Genomic DNA, 22,010 nt, shown 5'->3' on the forward strand with positions numbered 1-22,010 from the left:
ATCGAAGAATCAGCCCGCCAACAACCCCGATTCCCAAGTATCTTCCCGACAAAGCCTCTTGGGGAGCTTATTATTATTTGTTCGACGACGGGCACCGTATGGGGCCCATGTCCCTTAGTACGTCGTCTCCTGTGATATCAGATAATCCTTAGGGAAAAAACAGAGGCACAGGGTCGTATAGACATTGGTATAGGGGCAGAGTGGACGGCTGCAAATCTGGAAGATACGAGTAACGTTGTCCGGTTGGGAGAGGTGGCTTCGGTTGGCTCTCCTCATCGGGCACCAGCTTTCGTCCCCGTTTTTTATCATTCTCACGGCGCCAAGACCTAACCAACGGTTTCATTTCCTTGGTTATCCCTGCCCTGGGCAAGCCGCCGGCATAAAAACGTCGTTCCGTGGCCAACAATAACGTGGCACGACCATGTCCGTCACATTTGTTCCCACAAGGAAATTAAAGGCGCGGAGGACTGATGTCGGTAATGAAAAGAGTCTAACAGCGGCTTATTTCGGGTTCTCGCGTAACAGCGCTGATTTAATCAGCTTTGCATTCGCCTGTCCATGACGCTACTTCGGGGCGATTGTCGATGGGGATTTGTGGATATCTTTTATTTAGGAACTTGGAAATTATTGGTGATTATAAGCGGTAAAACGTTGTGGGTTATCTCAGGAATGTTTTCTGCAAATTGGATTTATAAGTAAACACAGAGTTTGTAATAATGACTGATGTACAACGATCGTTAAGTCTAGTTAAGTATGCTTTTTTTTAGACTTGAGTGGTTAACTGGTTTTAATTTAAAAGAGTTTTAGTAATAAAAAAGAATAATTATTTAGTAAAGCAAATATAGACTTTTCTTCCTGGGTTTAACACTGCGAAACAGCACGTAATATATTCTAAATAATGTTTACTTAATGTTGGGGAACCCTGTGAACGTAATTACATTTAGAATGGTGTTTGTGCAATGTGTAAACTAAATAAATTAGTTATTAGAGCAACCCGCAGAGCGTAATGTACCTAATTAATTTTTTAGAACGGACATTTTTTATGTCAGAAGTTCAATTTTCATAAAGACACATTTTCTCTGAGAACGTCGTGCAAGAAATTCATTATAAAATTATATTAATCCTGCAGTTATATAATAATCACTGTATATAAATATTTCAATTCTGTTATGTAAGTTTTCAATTGGTCATCAATGACAGTCATTTAACGCGAGCATGATATATTACATTCAAATAATCACTTTAGGATAATAACTTTTAAAAATTATTGTTTATTACGTACATTAGTTTACTAAAGAAAGTCAATAAATTGCAAAATATAATATAATTTCTAACTACTACAAATGAAGGATAATTTACTTTTTAAACTAAAACCATTTTATGCAGGGTGCACCTTTAGGGATAAAGAAAATCATACAAACTCTTGATGCCAAAGGAAATAAAAAATTGTCTACTGTTTTACAATCCGAAGCTTTGTTGTTGAGATATGTACAAGCAACTGAAATTTCAGTGTTCGGTTTTCGAAGTTAAATAGTTGAATGGGCACATCCACAATTTCACATATGTAAAAGAAATACCTATGCATATATATTGAATCAGTTTTGAAATCCATTTTAAATAAAATTGCACAGTAATAAGAGTTAAGTGGCAAAATCGAGGATTTCTGTTGAAATAACAAACTTGTGGTTCATATTGTATAAAGCCCAACTGTGTAGGGGAAAGTGGGGCATAACTGGGTGCCTAATGTATTTCTCCTGCTGGCATAAAGTCAGACGGCAAAATAAACTTTGGACACCGCTAGCCTTACAGAATCAAAAAATGAGAATTCTTATTTGAAAAATCTATTTGACTCACAGGAAAACAAGTTTTCTCGGAAGTAGGCAAGTACCCGGTTTTACTCTATAGGTGTGGGTAATATCGGGTACCTATTAAAAAACGCATAAAATATGATATAATTATAAAGCCATTATTACTATTATTGTAGAAACCATAAAGAAAGATATTTTAACATATATTAATTTGTACATAAATTTATTTTAATTTATCTAGTGCTCAAAAATCACAAATAAACTCGCCCTCCTCAACATTTGTGCAAATCTCATGAGCCCATCCGCGATCTATACATATAATCAAGATTATTATATGATTTTTTAAAGATTAGAAATCAGCTTCTATGAGAAAGTATGGGTACCCGATTTTGCCCCATACTCAAGTACCCGATTTTGCCCCAAACGAGGTGATTTACTAAACATTAAATATTTACACTTCAACATGCGATAAGGAACCGGGTAAAACGTAAAAGTACTGTGTAAAGGCTACAGAATACAATGCAGTACTTACCGTAATAGACTCTTTAAATCCAAGTGGTATAAAAAAGGCAATTCGCCAACGCAACGCTGGAACTTTTCAACTCGAAATTTTTAAACTTCCCTGAATGAAAAACTACGACGGTCTTTGCTCTGCGATTGATCTCATACCGTGGTGAGGTCCACCCGAATGTAACACGTTGGGTGCATATCGCAGCTCTTGTCTTAGGAAAACAATGGTACCCGGTCTGACCCGCGTACCCGATTTTGCCCCACTTTCCCCTACTCAATATAATTGCCAAATATCATAAATATTTCCCCGCAATTTTACACTACTTTTAACATATTAAGCAATCTATTAATGTCTCTTTAATTTGTTTATAGAAAAACTGCCCGAGGCCTCGACCTTCGGTTTTGATGAAACTGTACAGGTCAGTGAACTTCGAACGAATTACTTCAAACTTTCCTTATCACCGTATCGTTTTATTTCATATTATAGCCACACTTTAATTTGCATGCCTAATTTCTACAGTTACTTATGACAGGTAAATGAAACTAAATACAAAAGCAGGAACAACAATTTTTCTACTTTATTAGGTGCAGTAAAATTAATTATATATTTACTCTCTGCTTTCTTAAAATAGAGCAGCTGAAATAGAAAGAAATAAATATTTATTGTGTTGCATGTGACACAGTATCATTCCTTTTACGGTGAATTAACTTTATAAGAAACAAATTGTAAACGGTAAGTGCAGTGTATGCAGGTACATACATATGGAAACCGATTGCTACTAACTGGCAGGAGGCGGTAGCGAAACTGTTGTGTTCAGACAAACGTTGCTGTAGCCATTTAAATGCGAGTGGTTATACACAGTGTAAGGCTGGGTATCGACGAGTGTAATGCAACGTGTAATGCAACATGTAACGCAGCACGAGCTTTATGGACGTATCACGAATGTTTCGCTGACCTAACTGCGAGTTATTGGAACTCGTGGTCTGCTTGCAGTTGCAACGAACATGCCGGATGAACAAATCCTTGTCGTGGGCTTTCTTTAATACTCAAATGACGAAAAATCGAGTTGTACAAAAGTAAAGTTTGCCTCGCCTGGCTTCCTTAAACGTCTGCATACATCGTAACGCGTGACATTTACAATAACACGATAAAAACATTTGTTAACAAAAATTTGCAAGGGGTACAGCAATTTATAACTAAAAGTATATTTCTAAAAAAGTCCAAACTACGTTAGCATCTCTAGTAATTAGTTGGTAATTAATTAACTAGAAAAATTGAGTACTAACAAGGAGAGGTTCCCAGGTGTCCGCCTCCGATTACTTTGGTTTTTGGATATGTTTTAAAGGACTGAAAAATAAAAAATAAGTGTCTTTTTATTTTGACCTGCTTGAAAGTTTAGGGGGTGAAACCACTCAACAATGTTCAAAAGAATAGTTGGTGCCCGCCTCCGATTGCTTTGGTCTTTGGATATGTTTTAGAGGACCCATATAACTTTGAGGGGTGGTGTCACACCCTAAACATGCAAACAGGCCAAAATAAAGATACCTGTTTCTTATTTTTCAGCACTCTAAAACATATCTAAAATTCAAAGCAATCGGAGGCGGGCACCAACTATTCTTCTGAACTTTGGGGGTGGTTTCACCCCCTAAACATTCAAGCAGGCCGAAATGAAAAGGCGCGTATTTGGGTAACTTCTCGATGGTCAGCGTTTCTCCATGAAAAGTTTCCTCTTCTGCATGCTACAGTCGTAAATTTGTTTACGCTGCAATAACGTATGGAAATGGCGCCCTTCTTAAACGTCCGGAAAGAAAAATTTTATAACGTGCGAAAGAAATGCAAAATTGAAGATTTTCGAAAATTATATCCGCAAACGCGGGCGCGAGTCAGGAGAACTGAACGCGAGCGAGCAGGGGTAGCCCGAGAGAGAGTGAGAACGTTACCGGCAGTCACAGCTACCTTTTACTTATACGGTCTAGCAAAGCCAGCAATTCCTTACGATTTTTATTCATATGAAAATAAGAAATTCCTGTTTTGTTTAAGTAATTGCTTTTTAAGCTAATAAGGCTAATAATTTGGCTAATAAGGAATTGCTTGTAGGACTTGCTTAGTTTTTATTCATCAGGCCCAATAGTATATTCAATTGCTTGAAGTTATCCCGGGTAATGTCCGGGTACCCGGGTACCCGACGGATCAAAAAGTAACAGCCCTGATAACCATCTGTCTCCAGTCTGACATCAGGGATTGGTAGCAGGCTCTGGCTCTGGCACGAGAGCGCAGAGTCTGACGTCAGAATCATAGCAGACGGCAGAATCTGCTGCGGGTCTGCTGCCAATCTGACATCAGGCACTGACGTCAGGCTCTGCACCTCAGAACGCAGCCATCTGCGGACACAGACGACTACGGTTCTCATGTCAGATTCTGCTGCCCACATCTGGCTATCAGGGAGCTTCCTTCAAGTTTCAAGCGAAGTAGAGACTCCTTCAATTTCACTTACCTTGAAATACAACTTGACAAATGGGGATGAGGCCTTACTGCTTTATAGAAAATTACCAATTTCCACATTGAACCATGAATTTCGAGACAGTAGATATAAAACAGCATCTCAGTTTTACATACACGCACACACGCCTGGATCCAAACATTCTCATAATCATTAATTATATAGTAACCTTATTAACCCTTAACTGGTATACTGTTTTTGGCAAACGTGACTGGTATACTGGGGTGGTGGCAGACCCCAAATAAAAAAGGACACAGAAATTTGTAAAGTCGACACTAGAGCAACCACTATGAATATTTTCATCTTAGGTAATGTATAAAATAATAGAAGCGTAGAAAGTTAAACTATTATTATAAAATTAATTAGAAATTCAGTTTACCACCTTAGACAACTGAAAATTGTACATCGAACTTTGGGTGCTTGGGGTCACGAGCGACCCCAGGATACCAGTTAAGCATACATATACCCTTCACCCCTAGAACTGACAATGAGTAATTCTTTTTAAAATAGATGCAATTATGTAGCTTAAAATTCAGATACAACCTAATCCCAATTATAAAAGCAGTGAAAAATTCGAGAGGTATAATAACCTACGCACCCCAGGTCCTTAAAGCACCGATGCCCAAAAACTGTGCTGAATAAACTCCCGGGTTCTTGACTCGAGGGAAGATAAATAATCCAGGGTCCTACTACTGCCTCTGTCCCCTGTACTTCGAGATAAAACACTTCTCAAAAGCATCGTACAGAGAAATGGAAATTAATGACATACTTTCCCATTGAAATTCACTTGCCACACTCATTCGTTGATTTAATATTTAATTTATTGGCCCCGAAAGGAAGCCAGTGAAGCGAACATAATTCCACGAAGATTTTAGGAAAACCTCGTTTAGTGTAATGAGTGGAAACCAATTGTTTCCATTTGAGTGATTAACAACTATTATCAGCGACAAATGTACCAACACAAATGCACATTGGTATGTAATATTTAAATTCGACCGACCGCGATGTAATTGATACGGCGAATATCACTACATATGTTGGTAACTTCAAAGAGATTTATTCAAATCGATCGAACGTTATCCGACATGTAACCGCATAGAGCGAACAAGTTGATTAATCGTGGGATATTGCGACGTACTCATACTCATCGCGCGAGATATACACCAAGCTGCATAATTGAATTGACTAATGCGGAAAACCGAGACATAAGAGCGTGACATACAAATCCGTAACAGCCCACGGTACGTACCTATGCACGAGAGAAGTCAGCTAACATAGGGATAATTACCTACGGTGTTATTTGTTCAAACCCCACTGTCAAGGGAGGAAATGAAAATATTTTTTTTCACCTTCCTTCTTTATGTAATAGCTTTGAATGATTTTTATTCGTTCATTTCTCACCATACACTATCGATTCCCAGCTTACCTAAGATTTATATATTCTTAAAAATTAAAAAAATTGAAAATTAACATTCTTTCTATGTAGATGTTTAAATTTTACAATTTATTGCACGTCCCGCATTATTATATTTTTATTCGTCGAGGCTAGAATTTTAGTAAAACTGGTATTTTTACACTATGGAAGTTAAGGGGAGGTTCCGGTCTAGAGCTTCAAGAAATAGGTGATCTTTAGGAATTAATTAAAGGAAAACTACTATATATAATTTAATGGGCCTTTTGCATTGTATTAAGGATGTCTTAAATTATAGAAATATATTTTTTGTTTTATAATTAATCATTACAGACGGTACTGGAGAGTCGTTATTATCATTATTGTATAATCGATGTGACTGTGGCCGCGTAACTCATACGCACTTCGAATAGTGGCTTGCCTTTTCTTCACGAATATTTCTGCAATATTTCGCGAACATGATTTAGGAAATTACCGCGCCATAGATTTCCGCCCAGAACACTCGTATTTCATGAGGACCACATACACGAAGTAAAAAAATTCAATTAAATCTCGGTGGGAGCACGTAGGTATGCCACTCATACATCGGCTACCTCGTTTCAAATGAAAATAACAACGATGAATTGCAGATAGTAAACTTGAGATGTCCAAAGTAAACAAATCATCGAAATTATAAGGAGAGAAACAAATAAATAAAGTAGGAGAATAAAGTAATACCGAAAGGAATGAAAATGAATGTTAATCGGAAGAATAGGGGGTTAAGAAAAATGAATTTTGAGATGAATGAAGTGTTTCATCTTGTATTTTATTCATAAAAAATATATGAGGCTTACAAGAGAACACCGCGAACCCGGACTCACCGATTGTAACGCAACATTGTGGGTTTTTAGAGTGATTCAAAACAAGAAAAACGGTGTCTTTCATTTGGGCCCTATCGCCATTTAAGGGGGTGAAAACTAACCTCAAACTCAAATTGGCACTTCCACTTTTTCGCGTATAACTCCTAAAGTACAAGAGACAGAAAAAAATGTTTCAAACAAAAGTTTAATGGTGCAATAAGCGCTACAAACTTCCGTTAACAGAATTTTGAAAAGAGTTAAAAACAATATATATATAACTGACGAAAAAACAAAAACTTTTTTACAAAAACTATGATGAAATTTCAATTAAAAAAAACTATTAAAATACATTCTTCAGACCTTGAAATTGACCCATGATTTTTTTCATAACGATCAGATCCTTCAGATGAGAATGGCAGTCGTTCAAAAATTGTTCTGGGTGTGAGCCACCCAGGTGTGTCAAAGTCGATCGAAAAAAGAGGCGTGTCAACGAAGGGTTAAATCTCTGCTAATGAAGAATTGCTTGCTACTTCTACTAGACCAGTCTAAAATCGAGAGCAGTTTTGAAAAATAATAAGTTTCGAGTACCCGAGATCTCTTCCTTATCTGAAAGTAAAAGATTTACAGAAAAGATGAAGTTCAGTGTTTGAGTTCCCGAATCAACGTATCATTATCTTCGGCTGGCTACTAACGATACAGAACAACTGCAGTATTCAAAGTCCCCAACTTTAATCGGCAGCCGCTGAAGAAATGTAAGATACTTCATTCCCCCGGAAGTAGTAACCATAGGATCAGGGAATTAGCTCAAAAGTCTGTATCTCGTAGAAAGTTCGACAGCTAGTTCGAGGAAGTCAATCCACCGTCTAACGAGGCCATCGAAAGCATCGAGGCGTTCAGTTTCGCCTTCCCCTACGCTGGGAGCTGAGATTAGTACCAGGGCTCTGTTCATCCTGCGGTGATGGAATCCGAGCTTTCGTTCGTCCCACTATTCTACCCTAGCTCTCTGTCTCTCTGTTAAACTTCAAAGGCATGTAGCTTCTTTAAAATGGCATGCACGAAGTACTCCCGGGAGGCCAAAGTTTATCAACGCGTCCCACTAAGCGTGTCTAAGAAGTGGAGGCATCCCAACACGAGTTCATGAATGCATCCTTACCAAAGGCATTCCAAATTTCACTTTCCTTGGATGGCTCCATTGTTATCAATAAATTGGGAATCGTGTGACGTTGTTTGGACCTAATAGCGAAATATAAACAGTCATAGTTAGGTATATACTATATTTTATTAAAAATTATGGCATTAGTAAGTACCAGACTTGGGTAAAAATTGTTTGAAATAATGTGGTTACATTATGGCAGTACTGTAGAAATAATGAACTACTAAAGTAACTTTGAAAGAGTAAGCTTATTTTGTGCCAAGAGCAAATAAGTCATTTCGAAATAATTTTTCTAGTTTTCTTAACAGGTTCGAACAAAATGATAAATGATTTTGAGTTAGGAAAAATCATTTATCACACACACACATCAGCTACACCTACAACACTAATAATCTACTCCAGAGATTGTCTATAAAAGTATAGAAATCGTCATATTATATTTAATAACCCCTTTAAGGAAGAAGTGATTAATTGTAAGTAATAATTAGGAAGTTTAATAAAGGACTTAAAATAAGTGTATGTATGTACATTGCATAGTAGAGTAGAACATTGCACAACTAGCAGATTAATACTAAAATCCTTTGTTACTTCATTAGAGAATTAAGAATAGTAAAATGAGAAAGGGATTTGCTACAGAATCACGTATTGTACATTATCCTTGTTCATACAGGTGTTTTGTAAATGATGAAATACAATACTTCTCCTACACAATACTTCACCTGTATCGTACACTTCTGAAACATTACATATTGGTGCAAGGCCCACAGAAGCCTAAAACTTTAATCGGGGTTTCTAGAATGTTGCTTCTCCTGCTCAATAGCAACTGAAGTACCAGAACCTCATCTTCAAAACCAACGAACGAACGCGTACATGGACGGCTGTAACAGATTAGAGATTAGAGGATTACCAAGCGAGCTTTTCCTTAATTGGGATCCTTTTATGTGATCCTATGCTGCATACCTGACCAACCATGAAAATGGTTCTTCGTGAAGTGTATGTAGGTCCAAAAATCCTGGATCTTATGAAGTCTTCTTGAAGACAATTATTAGAATTTTGTAGTTGGTAAACTGCGAGTCGTTTATTTAATAATGTCTAATAAAATCAGTTGGGGGATGTATCTGGTTCTTTAAGTATTACATATTGGAAAATTCAATAACAAATACATGAAATTATTATTTACATATTAGGTAGGGTAGTTTTACTGTTTTTGGCCATGTGCATAATTATCTTATTTTTAAACTGCTTGCAGATCATTATTATGTGGAGAATTTCACATTATAAATATTTTCGTTTAGTATACCGCCAGATGTATAAGGTTATATTTATTGCTTACACGAAAAAATATTATATTCTTTAAGAAGTGGCCACAAATGGTACAGTACCTTAAAGTGGCCACAAATGGTACATCTACCCTACATCTATATTTAAGACCCAGGCTCATCCGTAGTCGACTTCATATGGTTGGCCTTTTTCTTCACGAACATTTCTACAATATTTATAGATGTTGTTTGAAGGTCAATATATAATACAGCATGAATCAGCTGCAAGAATTTAATACTAACAATAACATACACTCCTCAAAAAAATTGAGGGATCATCTCTACGAATCCTAAAAATGGGGTCAAGTTCAAATGGTCCTAACTACGGTAAAAATGGTCCTATCAATATGTTTAAAATTTCGTTTGAAAGTTGGGAATCTCTACTTTCAGGTGTTTTTCTAAGATTTTAGCTGTATTGCTTCACGACGAAGTTGTAGCGATATAAATAGCCCCTTGACAATTTAAAAAAATTTTGTTCAACTTTGTAAGGTCACATAGGGCGAACGAAATTCTTTACACAGGGTATGTTTAAAGCAGTCGAAAGCGACTACTTTTCTGTGTAAAGTCTGTGTTCTGTGATTGTTGTGCAATTTTTTTGGCAGGAGTTATTCAACATTGAAGCAAAAGTCGTCTTTCTGACTGTAATTGATTCTAGAAAGCGAAGGAATCATCATACAACGTTCAACTAAAAAGCTATAGAAGGATCAGTTTCTCCTCTTTAAGAAGCATTTTTTACTTTTTCGATATGGGTAACAGTCCGGTGTACCATGTACTTTCGAAAATATATTTAAAAATTGCACAAATTCCATTTTTCTTTAACTCGCTGTATTTCGACAAGGGATGACCGCAACATTGCGATCTTAAGCCCATTTTAAAGCGTAGGGGCTGCCGATTCGTTTGAGTACCAGTTGAACCCGCTGCAATAGTATTTTACCTATGGCCACTATTTATTTATTTATTAATCATAAACGGGTTAGAACCCATTATATAGCAAGGATACATAGCATTTTGCGTGTTGAATAAAAATAAATCTACATATATGCATACTATATCAAATTATACTTAACAATAGAGAGAAAAATGAAAAATAGAGGTAAAGAATGAGTAATGAGAAATGAAAAATGTACAATGAAAATGGAAATGAAGATGAGAATGAAAATGAGAATGAAAATGAAAATAAGAATGAAAATTAGAATGAAAAAGAAAATGAAAATGAGAACGAAAATGAAAATAGAAACACATAGAAAATAGAATAGAAGTGAAAAATGAGGGGTTGAATTAAAGTGTATACTATACTATTTATTTTAGTTTGTCGCGTTAACGGATTACCAGCTATTTTGATCGTTCGCTCTTAGCATTCTGTGCACTATGTTTAAATTTATTTAAATCTATTTTACCGAAGTTACCCCCATTTTCAGGTTCGTAAAGGTGATCCCTTAATTTTTTTAGAAGTACAGTTCCATTAAATTAAACACCAAAAACCTTGAAATATCTGAAAAAAACATGAACCTGTCGAGAACTTTATTTTATCGTTGCCTTTGGCTCATCGTACTGTACAACTTTTTCCTCAAAAATATCATTCGATTCATTCTCCTATTTTGATCAATAGGCATAAATTAATTTAAGAAACTACTTTACGTGATTTTCATTTTAATTCTATGACAACGACACAACACATATATTAATTTTACTGGCCACAGCTCGAATCCCATAAAAGTTTTTCCTTGCAAAAAACCGAAGAGTCAAGCACTCGTTACTCAAAGAACTGACCAACGTCTCAAATACCTTTGTGGTTCGATTAACTTCGCTTTAACAATCCAAATTGAAAAGATCGTCTGAATGTAGGTTCAGGTGTTCCTAGGCTCTAGCAGGTAATGTGTATTCGAAGGCACGGACACGCTTCCTTCCCATCTGTTTCTGCGCACATTTCACTTCGTTCAAATGTAGACGCATAGTGGGTGCACGTGAAAAATAATGGAGAGAATCTGCAAGTGTCTATCTGGCAGGTCGTAACTGCAAAACTTGCGCGTGTAGGCGTAACGATAATGGCTTTGGACTGTTGCGGTTACGAGATACCCTGAAATATACACGTAAGACCCTACATTTGTATAGCTGTATGAATGTTGTATTCACCTCCGAGCATTGGCAAGGATACTCTGTCTGAGGAAGAAAATGATGCTAGGATAAAGCAGTGCGTGTTAAATGTGGGGTATCAATCAAGAGAAATATTCCCTGAATTGTTAGTTGACTTCTTCTGGCATTCTAGGCGGAGGTCGTCAAAAGTGCTTATTTATTTACAAGAGCTTGATGAATAAACATTCTCTCCTTTGACAGAGATGGATAGGAACAATGCCAGAGTTGGTGGCGAATGTGTTTCAGGATTACTTATTCTTTTTTTACAAACTAATATTTTTATTGATTTCAAATATGAGTAACATTTAACGTTACTGATCGATTAACTACACATTTATAATTTATTAGAACGTACACTATTTAATCGTAAATATTGTTAGATACTTCGCGACTTTCCTTTTCTTTACACATGTGGTCATCGTCACCCTTTAATACCCTTCCGAGCGAACGTGACTTAACCGTAAATAAGTGGATTAGGCCGTGGGTCCTAAGGCCCCCTTCCAATAGAAGCTACCAATAGGATTCTCCGTTGGGTCCACGTTCTTTTCCTCCGTACGTCTTTAGCTTTAAAGTCTGCGCACACATATCAGTTTCGTGTCAGTACCGTTCCATCGTGGCTGTGGTAAGAAGAAGAGACCCTCTACGCCTCTTTTCTTCTTACCACTGGCACGCCGGAGCGGTACTGATACGGAACTAATATGTGTTTAGACCTTTAGATTAGAGGTGTGCGGGTACCCGACTTTTCGGGCTCGGATCGGGTCGGGTAAAGTCGGGCGGGCTCGGATGCGGTGTTTGATAAGTTGATATACGTATTCAGCTTTTTTAAGCAACCGAGTACTCGACAAGCATGTACAAAATCTGTACCTATATGAAAATTCAGAATAAGATAATTTTCACGTGAAAAATAATGCTTCTAACGGGTTTATTCCAAATGAACTTCATTTGATACAACTTGTATATTAATTTTGTATAAGGTGCATAAGTTAAATTTTTAAGGAGGATTCTCGCGTAACAGTTCCCAAAATTTTGAATAAATCCGTTAGAAGCATTATTTGTTCACGTGAAAATTATCGTATTCTGAAGTTTCATATAGGTGAAGATGTTGTACATGCTTGTCGAGTAGCATGCATTACCCGAAATAATCGAGCTACCCGACACAGTCGGACTACTCGTGGGCCCGTCTGCCGCGGGCCCCCGCCCGAGCCCGCCCGACTTTACCCGACCCGACCCGACCGCTCGGGTACCCGACACATTCGATTACCCGCGCATCCCTACTTTAGATCTCGCTCGTACATCGCACCGGCAACTAGTTCGAAGTGACTTGTAATGAAGGACATTTTTATACAACTGTTTGTACTTGCATTCTCCCGGGAACACGACAATATTATAACATTGAAATAAGATCCCATAAAAAAATTGCATGTTTCTTTTACAAATTGCATATTAATTGACTTCAGCTTTTAATTCCCGTCCTAATAAAAACGAAATTTTATCGAAGCACTTAGAACACAAATACCTCTGTTCATATTCTTCATATTTGGGATCAGTTTAACAAATAACTTGTTGTTGTATATAATGCATATCACAAAGATTTGTGAGCAATAGTGTATAGTACTAATATCTGCAGAGCCAACGGTCGAGTCTTTAAACCTGACCTGAGGAAATACGATATCCCAGTGACACAGATAATCTCCTCCACCCAAATGCTAGCACATGATCACGAAGCATCTCAGGTGCGTCGATACAGGCATGTTTGTTGAACTGCGAAGGCCGTGTAAAGGACTTTAGCCTATTGCACAATTCTGTGTTTATAATATTAGGTAGATGCACTAGTAACTTCGGTTATGCTTTAGATAGAGGCTCTAAATTCTAGTAAAGCAGGATCTTTTATTATACATGTACATATCGTACAGTAGAACTACCACTATCCGAATTAATAGGAAGACTCACTTTCCTCATGACGATTTTTCTATATTTCAGAAAGAATAGCACAAGTAACAATACTGTAGGAATTAGGGAATACAATCTAGGTCATTATTTACTATCCCGGGATTGCGGGATTTTGCAAAGTCTATCTCGGAATTCCGGGACTAAACCAGGGATTGGGTAATAGAGCATTTCAGCAATTAAAATGATTTATTATGTGTTAAAATTCTGAATCTTTATTTTAAGTAAACAAACATACTTTCTATCGTTAGTCCTGAACATCAGCTAAAATCATTTTTAAAAATAAAAACAGTAGAACAATGCAGAATAATAAAGTCTCAATGAGTTGAAATATCAGAAAACCATTATGAAGATTTTTTGGAAATGCGAACGAAGGAACAGCAAAGCACCTAAAGTAGGTACTATCATACGTACTCCCAATGGTGATATCCTTCCTAATTTTGTAGCACTCCCGTTATTTTGTAGCTTCTGAAGTACCACCTGTTTCGTGGCAACAATTAATACTTCATCCTACTTTGGTAATTTTAGATGGAATTACCTACTTTTGCTCGCGACTATTTTTACTGCGATATATGTCCTCGAAATTTTACTGAGAAACCTATTGGTAACCAGTTACTTTAGGATAAAGTCCTACTCTCAATAAATTGAAACGTTTAATGTTTCCAATGTATGCGGTAGCATTTTCTACATCCCCTGACGCCTCTCGAATAGAATTGATGAAGTCACGTGTATTTTGCACAGTGCCGTTCACATTTTATATTAAAAGTGAAGTAATGGTAGGAGGTGAACAATGTTGCAACTCGTCTGAAATGTAAAATTGCTGCAGAATAGGTGCGTTTATACATCGCGGGGAATTAGGAGAGCGTAGTCGTTTATCCGACATGCCACGGGAAAGTTATAAAAACACGTGATAAATATGAGAACGTAAATGGAATCGTAATTCACCTTGCCCCTATGCTCCCTTTTCATGTTCCTTAGTTAACGATTTATCCGCGAAATGATCATTCAAGTAACCTACTCTATCGTCGCGAAAGCTTGATGCCAAGCAGAACTAAAAAGAACGCAGAACTAATAACCAACAGCTCATTCGGCAACCTTGCATATGCACGTGTGTCTGATAGTGGCCTCCACTCCAATTGTACTTTTATCTAGCAACTAGCAAAATACCCGTGCTTCGCTGCGGTATAAATTACACTTTCCGTTCTCATTTAATTTAACATTTAATTTGGTAAATGAATTATTAAATGAATTGGTAAATGAAAATTTAGATTAGGGGAGGATTCTCCGATTTCAACCACCTTCACATATGTTGTCAACATTTCTCCCTAAACTTTTTGGCGTTTTGCCTTAGTTTCAGAGATATTAATAAAAAAAACTTTTGGCATAATATATTGAAATCAGTTTCATAACCGACGGTATTAGAATTGGTTTGGGCTAGATTAGGGCGGGGGTGGGGGGCGTGGAGCATGGTAGCGAACCGATGTGAGTATGTGTTAAACTCGGTAATTCTAGTGTTAACTGTGGGTGACGGGAAAGTGAATTGACTCCTTGCTTTACGCGCCCCCCGTACTTACCTAGCCCCAACCAATACCAATACCGCGGCAGTTTTAGTGTTAAGTAAAGTTTTTTGTGAATATCTCGTAAACCAAAGCCGAGCGCCGAAAAGTTTAGAGGGGAATGTTGTTCAGAATGATGACCTTGATAATATGAGCAGGTCATTGAAATCGGAGAATCCACCCCTAATCTAAATATTTACTATTAATTTTAAAAGTATATGTAGCGCGCTTTGCATATGGATTTTTGAACTATTCTATAGCCTATAGCAGTCCCATTAAAACAAAGATCCCTTTGGTATATGGTTCGTCGAAATCGGTTCAGTAGTTTTTGAGTTTTGCGCTTTCAAACATACAGTGGCTCGCATTAATATTCGGACAATTTTTAAAATCGCATAACTTTTTTAGAATTGGTCCAATCGACTTGAGTTTTTTTGAGAAGCTAGAAGGATTAGTTTGCTAAGTGACGTGTTTCGCCGTTTTGAAAAGAAATGCATTTGGTCGGAATAGAAAAAAAAATTGTAAAGGTTGTTTTTTTAACTTTTTTTTGTGAGCCTGTAATGAAAATTCAAAAAACCCGTTTGTAGATTGAAGTAAGTTACATTTTGTACCTAAAATTGCATCAAAATCGGATTTTTTGAATTTTCATTACAGGCTCACAAAGAAAAGTTTAAAAATCGACCTTTACTATTCTTTTCGCTATTCCAACCAAATACATTTTTTTTCAAAACGACGAAACGCGTCAGTTAGCAAACTAATCCTTCTAGCTTCTCAGAAAAACTCAAGTTGTTTGGACCAATTCTAAAAAAGTTATGCGATTTTAAAAAGTGTCCGAATATTAATGCGAGCCACTGTACATGCATACATGGCACGAACATTTTTATATAATGGTATAGATATAGATACTGTAGGGGTGCTGTAGGAAATTAATAATAACACTGTTCTCTTAGATAAAATACTACATACGCGTTTATTTCGTTAGTCGCTCGCCGTTGCTACCAGTACAATTCGTAGATATTGAAAATTACAAAAACAAAAGGTTAAATAATTCAACACTGCTACAGCGCGTTTCGCTCGCCACAGATACGTAGTGGAAATGCTCAATCCTTATCAATTTAGTACACATGGTATTGTGTTAATTTATTTAAAAAATTCCTATCAATTGTCAATATACCGAACTACCTACCCTTCAGTATTTCAATATATCCTCAAATTTAAGACACTGTTAAAAAGTAAACAGTATTTGAATAACGAGAGCTCAATTACTTAAGCCTTTAGAAAAATGCTACATATTGTGTGGATTCAGTTGAAAAGGATCCACACACGAGAATTACTCGCAGGTGTCCGTTCACACGCACTGTACACTGTACCGTTGGCCGTGATAGATCAAATACACTTCCGTGGCCCTCAATATATATATTTGCATTGGTTTTAAAAATTCTCTTCCCATGGAAACCACGCAGTTTTGCTTCTATGATTCCCAAGTGGTTTGAACACGTTTATTGTGCAAAATTTTGCAACTATATTAAGGAAATCTTTCCTGGTTCCCTTAATCGAAAATTGTACCATTAGAATCGCGCCGGGTCTAAGTCGAAGGGTATTATAGAAGAAATGTCATAAACAAAAATGATAATTTTTACTTAAAATATGCCTTTATGTAGAACTGAATATTTACGTTAGGGTTGGAGATAGAAGAAAATATTACAGAAACAAGATACACTGTTCGAGGGGGCACATATGCTGGGGAAAAATAAATTTCTCCTCTGGTATCATCTTCAAGTTCATTTGAAGATCGTCAATGTTTTTCCAATCGTCAGCATATATTTTTTAATTCATGATATCGTAGCCCCTGTTAAAAGGAGTTCAATGATATACGCATCACGACCTTCGAATGACCTTGGACTCGAACAACGGAAACTTCTGATTAACTGCTGCACTGAGAAGAGAATTGCATAAGTTTCAGGTCCCCCATTTGGTTGAAATCTATCATACAGTTAGTCCACGGTATGTATAATAACACGTTACATACCGAGATAGGGTGCAGCACTTGAAATTTTGTGAGAAAAGCAAGTTCAAACGTTCCTCTTTTCCGTATCCTTCAAATGAATCTATACCTACGTGAGAACAGGATCCATTTATATAACTAATTGTTGAAATAATTAAAAAATAGTAAAAGTGTCTGTCTTCAAGTACTACACACATGTATGTATTACAGTTATGCTGCCACTAAATTCTCATTGCACTTTTTATTTTATGTATGAGTATACAAGGGGCTTCACCAAACTTCAGCACCTGAAATATTTCTGCCATATTTAGAAGTTCAGAAAAACGTTACCTTCAATAGTTTTGTGGCAACCGGCATATAGTAAGAATAGTTTTATTCTATTGGCAGAGGGTTGATTTTCTCGAATATTAAGTTTGGGGTAAAAAGTTTTTTAAAATAATTTAAAAATTTAAAACAGGGCAATTTTATTTATTAAAAGTCGCGGGACTCTTTAAGTTGTACCTACTCTTTTAGAAATTAACTGAATATAATACATGCTCCATTTAAATATTGAAACGGTTATGTCTAATTATTATGCGCAAAATAAATTGCGCGACATGCGACTAATATGGCGCCTATATACATGCCAGAAGAAACACGTGCGCACGCGAAAGCCGGCGCTATTTGAAATTGCGGTGTATGAGAAGGTCGCAAGCTAGGTAGATTCAAAGTTACGCACCGAGATAGAGCTGAAAGCAGCTCCACAAGCAGGGATTCGAATCTAGCAGATTCTAAGGAGAGCTTCGGGTAATAAACTTTATCCAGCTCCCTAGGCAGCGACTAAAGTCCTACCAGATGCAAACTAGTGCTCCTGGTTATGAGCTAAAGCGGGCTCCTTAAGCAGCGATTTAAGTCTCACACAATTCAATCATAATGTGTTCGCAGTAAGAGCTCTAACTAACTACTATAACTCCTTCAGGTAGCAAATTCAATTGCACCGTAAGTGTGATCCTAACCGTAAGGTTCATTGTCTCCACATGGCAGTGCATAGTTTCAAAGAATAGGATTATAAGTATAGACTTCAACATTCAAATGATCATTCCTGTTGGCAACTATATTCTTCAAGTTATGTGCTATATTTTAATATCTGTACTATTAATTAGGTACTAGGCCTAATACAGAAATGAAGGTTGATTTGTTGATTATGGTATATATGGAAGGTACTGATAAGGAAACACCTCTGAGAGTGAAGTTCCTTTTTTTAGTCCACACAGGTGTAAATTTGTGGAGGGTTGAAAAATTTTAGACACTTATATTTTTATTTCTGCTAGTAAACTGTTTAAATACTTACTGAGAACTCGACGCGCTTGGAAACTCTTCGAAAAACAAGAATGAATCTACGAAAAGAACAAAGTTAACGTTAAATTTATTTTCAAATTGAAAAACAAATAATTGTAAAGGTGAAAAAATATTTCATGTTCAGATTCCTATTCCGTACAATCCGAAATTCGATCACTCCTAATTATTCGAATAGTGTTCGAATATTCGAATATTCAAATACTCCTAATTATTCGAATATTCAAATACTGCTAATTATTCGAATATTCAAATACTCCTAATTATTCGAATAATATTCGAATATTCAAATACTCCTAACTATTCGAATAATATTAAAATATTCGAATACTCCTAACTATTCGAATAATATTCGAATACTCCTAACTATTCGAATAATATTCGAATATTCAAATACTCCTCATTATTCAAATATTCAAATACTCCTAAATATTCGAATATTCAAATACTCCTAATTATTCGAATAATATTCGAATATTCGAATATTCAAATACTCCTAATTATTCGAATAATATTCGAATATTCGAATAGTTCGAATATAGGAATATTTACAGCTCTAGTTTCGACCCGTTTTGACTATCCTGCTACACGCATTTTAAGCGATTAAAACGCGTACCTATCTTTTCCTTAGAACAGTAGAGAAGTAATTGTTCCAATTTCTGAAGTTTTCGTTACGAAGGTAGCGTTACACTTTAGTCCAAAGTGCCCCGGTACCGTTGGCCGAGGGTTAAATTAAACGAAACTCGGTTTATCGAGACTCTGGTTGCAGAATCTCCAATACATTTCGCTAGTAACAAAAGGAAGCAGGTCAAAAGAACTTCTTTAGACGCCCACAAAACCTGATCACTCTAATTAAATTGTCTTATTGTTGGATAAAGCTTTTACTCGATTAGCTGGGTTAATCATTTCTTTCAACATTCTCACCCTATTTACTAATATCAATTAAACCGTGCACGTCAATCTGATTCTTTTGAAAAAGTATTTAAAAAACTTTGAGCAACAGCAAAGAAACAATGACAAAGTTACGGTTATATACAGGGGTGGGCCAAAAGAAGAAAACATTCTACTGTATCTAAGGAAAACAAATTTATAACCTGTTTTCTGATGTTCTTCGTATTAAACGCGAAACGAGGCAAGAACCAGACGGTGAAAGATTCATGGGTACGTTTCTTGCAGTCATGTCTATCGCTTTTTGCTCGCTGGTTAACTTACCGGAAGACGAAATTCTTCGCTTCACTGTTTCAACAGATGAGCCCCGCACAGTTTTGTATTACAGCTACATTTTTCTTTTCAATAAAACCTTTATTTTCTTCGGATAGAATTCTGTGATTATATTCAAATTTGGAAAATTTGTGCATCTAATTTACATTTAACAAAATATTAATTTTAACAAGTATCAATTTTCCTGTTAACTTGTAATCAATTAGGTGGATGGCCCAAGGTGTTTAAAAAGGTTGGCCGGCTAACTTACGTGGAACTTATAGTGTTACTATGTTATAGCTGCATGGAAAGTTGGAAGGTTTCCTTTTTGATAAATTACAAGCACAATCCAGGCGGTATGATATTAAAAAAAAACTTTAGAGGGTAGATTTCGTGAGCTACTTGAACAATGTGACTTTATTCCCGTTCTCATTTTTATTTATTTGTAAATAGTGCTATAGTTTAAATTTTGTACAGAGAAATAATTGAAAAATTTATGTGTGCACTCGATACAGTTAAATAAAAAACATTGATGGAATCATAGTCGAAGGAATTATTAACCTTTCAGGAGCCATGAAAATTTTTTCGCTGGAATGAGACTAAAAAATACGGAAAATATAGAATGGATACGAGGATATTTAAGCTAAAAGAAACTCCACTGTTCAAGTAGCATATCAACCAATTATTTTAGAAAAGTCAAGAAACTGCATGTAATGAAACAAATCATATTAGTGGGTACTAAAAGTAACAAATACACAAGTTTTCAAATTATTACTGTTCAATATTTCTCTTGTAAAATAGCAGTGTAATAAACAGACGAAGCAAGTTGCATTGCTTTTCATATAAAATATAATAGCTACATAATAATTAATTCATATTACGATATTTCAAAATTCATTTTTCCTTTTCCCAAGTAAATACCTTTGTTGAAGATTCATTAAATTTTTGGAGTGATACTGCAAAAGTAAGCTTCTTCATTGTCACGTTATTGTTTACAAATATGAGAATTCTTCTGTGTAAAGTATTTCATGTAAATAGGCATTGTGTGTCGACGACGATACGTTAACGTAAATGAAGCATTACTCGTATGCGTATCCATTTCGATTTAGTGTCGCAATGACGGGTTAAATTTATGGAAATTACACAACCAGTCATTACTATTCCGGCTTGTATATAGACGCCATAAATAAGCGAATAAAAAAATTAATCATTTTCGCTCAGAAGCATTAACTAGATCGCAGCTAATAAATTCTCCATGGTAAATTCAGAAAACATTCCTTTCATTTAAAATTCACTAGAACAATTGTCACAGATTTGGGAAATCATAATATATCCTTCAACTCTGCAATTCATATATAGGCAATAGGCAATTTTTGAAATATTATAGTAAACTATAATTAAGTAAAAATAAGACTCTTTCACGAGTTAGTAAACTATAATTATATTCACTATAATTTTTCAAAAATTGCCAAAATTTCCATCTACTATAACACATAATTGTATAACATAATAATGGTGTTTAATGTACTTATTTACCCGAGGCAAGTGAATCTTTATATAATTTGGGTGCAAAAAGAGGGCAGCTCCAAATTTGGAAAATTCCCCCTACCATAGAAGAAACATATTTTTGCTGAGTAACAGTGCTAAATGCTGTGTTAATATGTAGATTTTAAGTGACTAAAATACTATGAAATTGTGTCTAAAAAATACTTCGTTAAACGCTGTTTTCGTTAGTTTTCAAAAGTTAAATACATTTGGAGCTGCCTCCTTACAGCAAAGTCTCCAATTACTGTATCCTTCTGATGTAATAAAGTAGCGCCGAGGTGCGGAGCTTTCGCGAAGCTAGACTAAAAATGGAATGGAAATCCATAGTGATCGAGGGAGACGTTTCGAAGGAGGTGCGGTTCTCTCCCTCCGTCGCCATCCTGAGAACGAGTTTTCCGGAGCGGCGGAGTTCTCAGTCAGGAATTACTATCGCGAAATCTCATGGCAGGATGTTCGTTAGCAGGATTTCTTTCCCCCTTGCCGACCAGCTGGCCACTCGACTCGAGTGCATTCTTATTCATCCGTTTTTTCAGTCATTGTCGAAATCCTCTTCCTCAGGCGTGATTCATCATTCGTTTCAGAATTCACGGCCCTCCGAGGAGCCGGGCTTCCGTTGCGATTGAATAGAAGGAATTACGTCCCCCAAAATCTCCTTCGTTTTATTGAATTTTAAGAAACGCTTCATTATTTCCCACCATTCTTCCTTTTTATTTGCGAGCACTGCCGGGACGGTTCTAAAGTCGTACATTGT

General features: G+C 36.3%; 1 protein-coding gene across 1 annotated transcript in view; it reads left to right on the forward strand.

Moving 5' to 3' along the window:
* Dip-lambda (Dpr-interacting protein lambda) overlaps window positions 1-22,010 on the forward strand; it is a 302,631-nt gene that overhangs the window by 164,556 nt on the left and 116,065 nt on the right. The window contains exon 3 of the mRNA XM_076809859.1: window positions 2,691-2,737. The gene's annotated coding sequence lies outside the window, so the exon portion shown is untranslated. The remainder of the gene's footprint in view (window positions 1-2,690; window positions 2,738-22,010) is intronic.

This window comes from Andrena cerasifolii, chromosome 4 (assembly GCF_050908995.1).
Source record: "Andrena cerasifolii isolate SP2316 chromosome 4, iyAndCera1_principal, whole genome shotgun sequence".
Classification (NCBI taxonomy): Eukaryota; Metazoa; Arthropoda; class Insecta; order Hymenoptera; family Andrenidae; genus Andrena; species Andrena cerasifolii.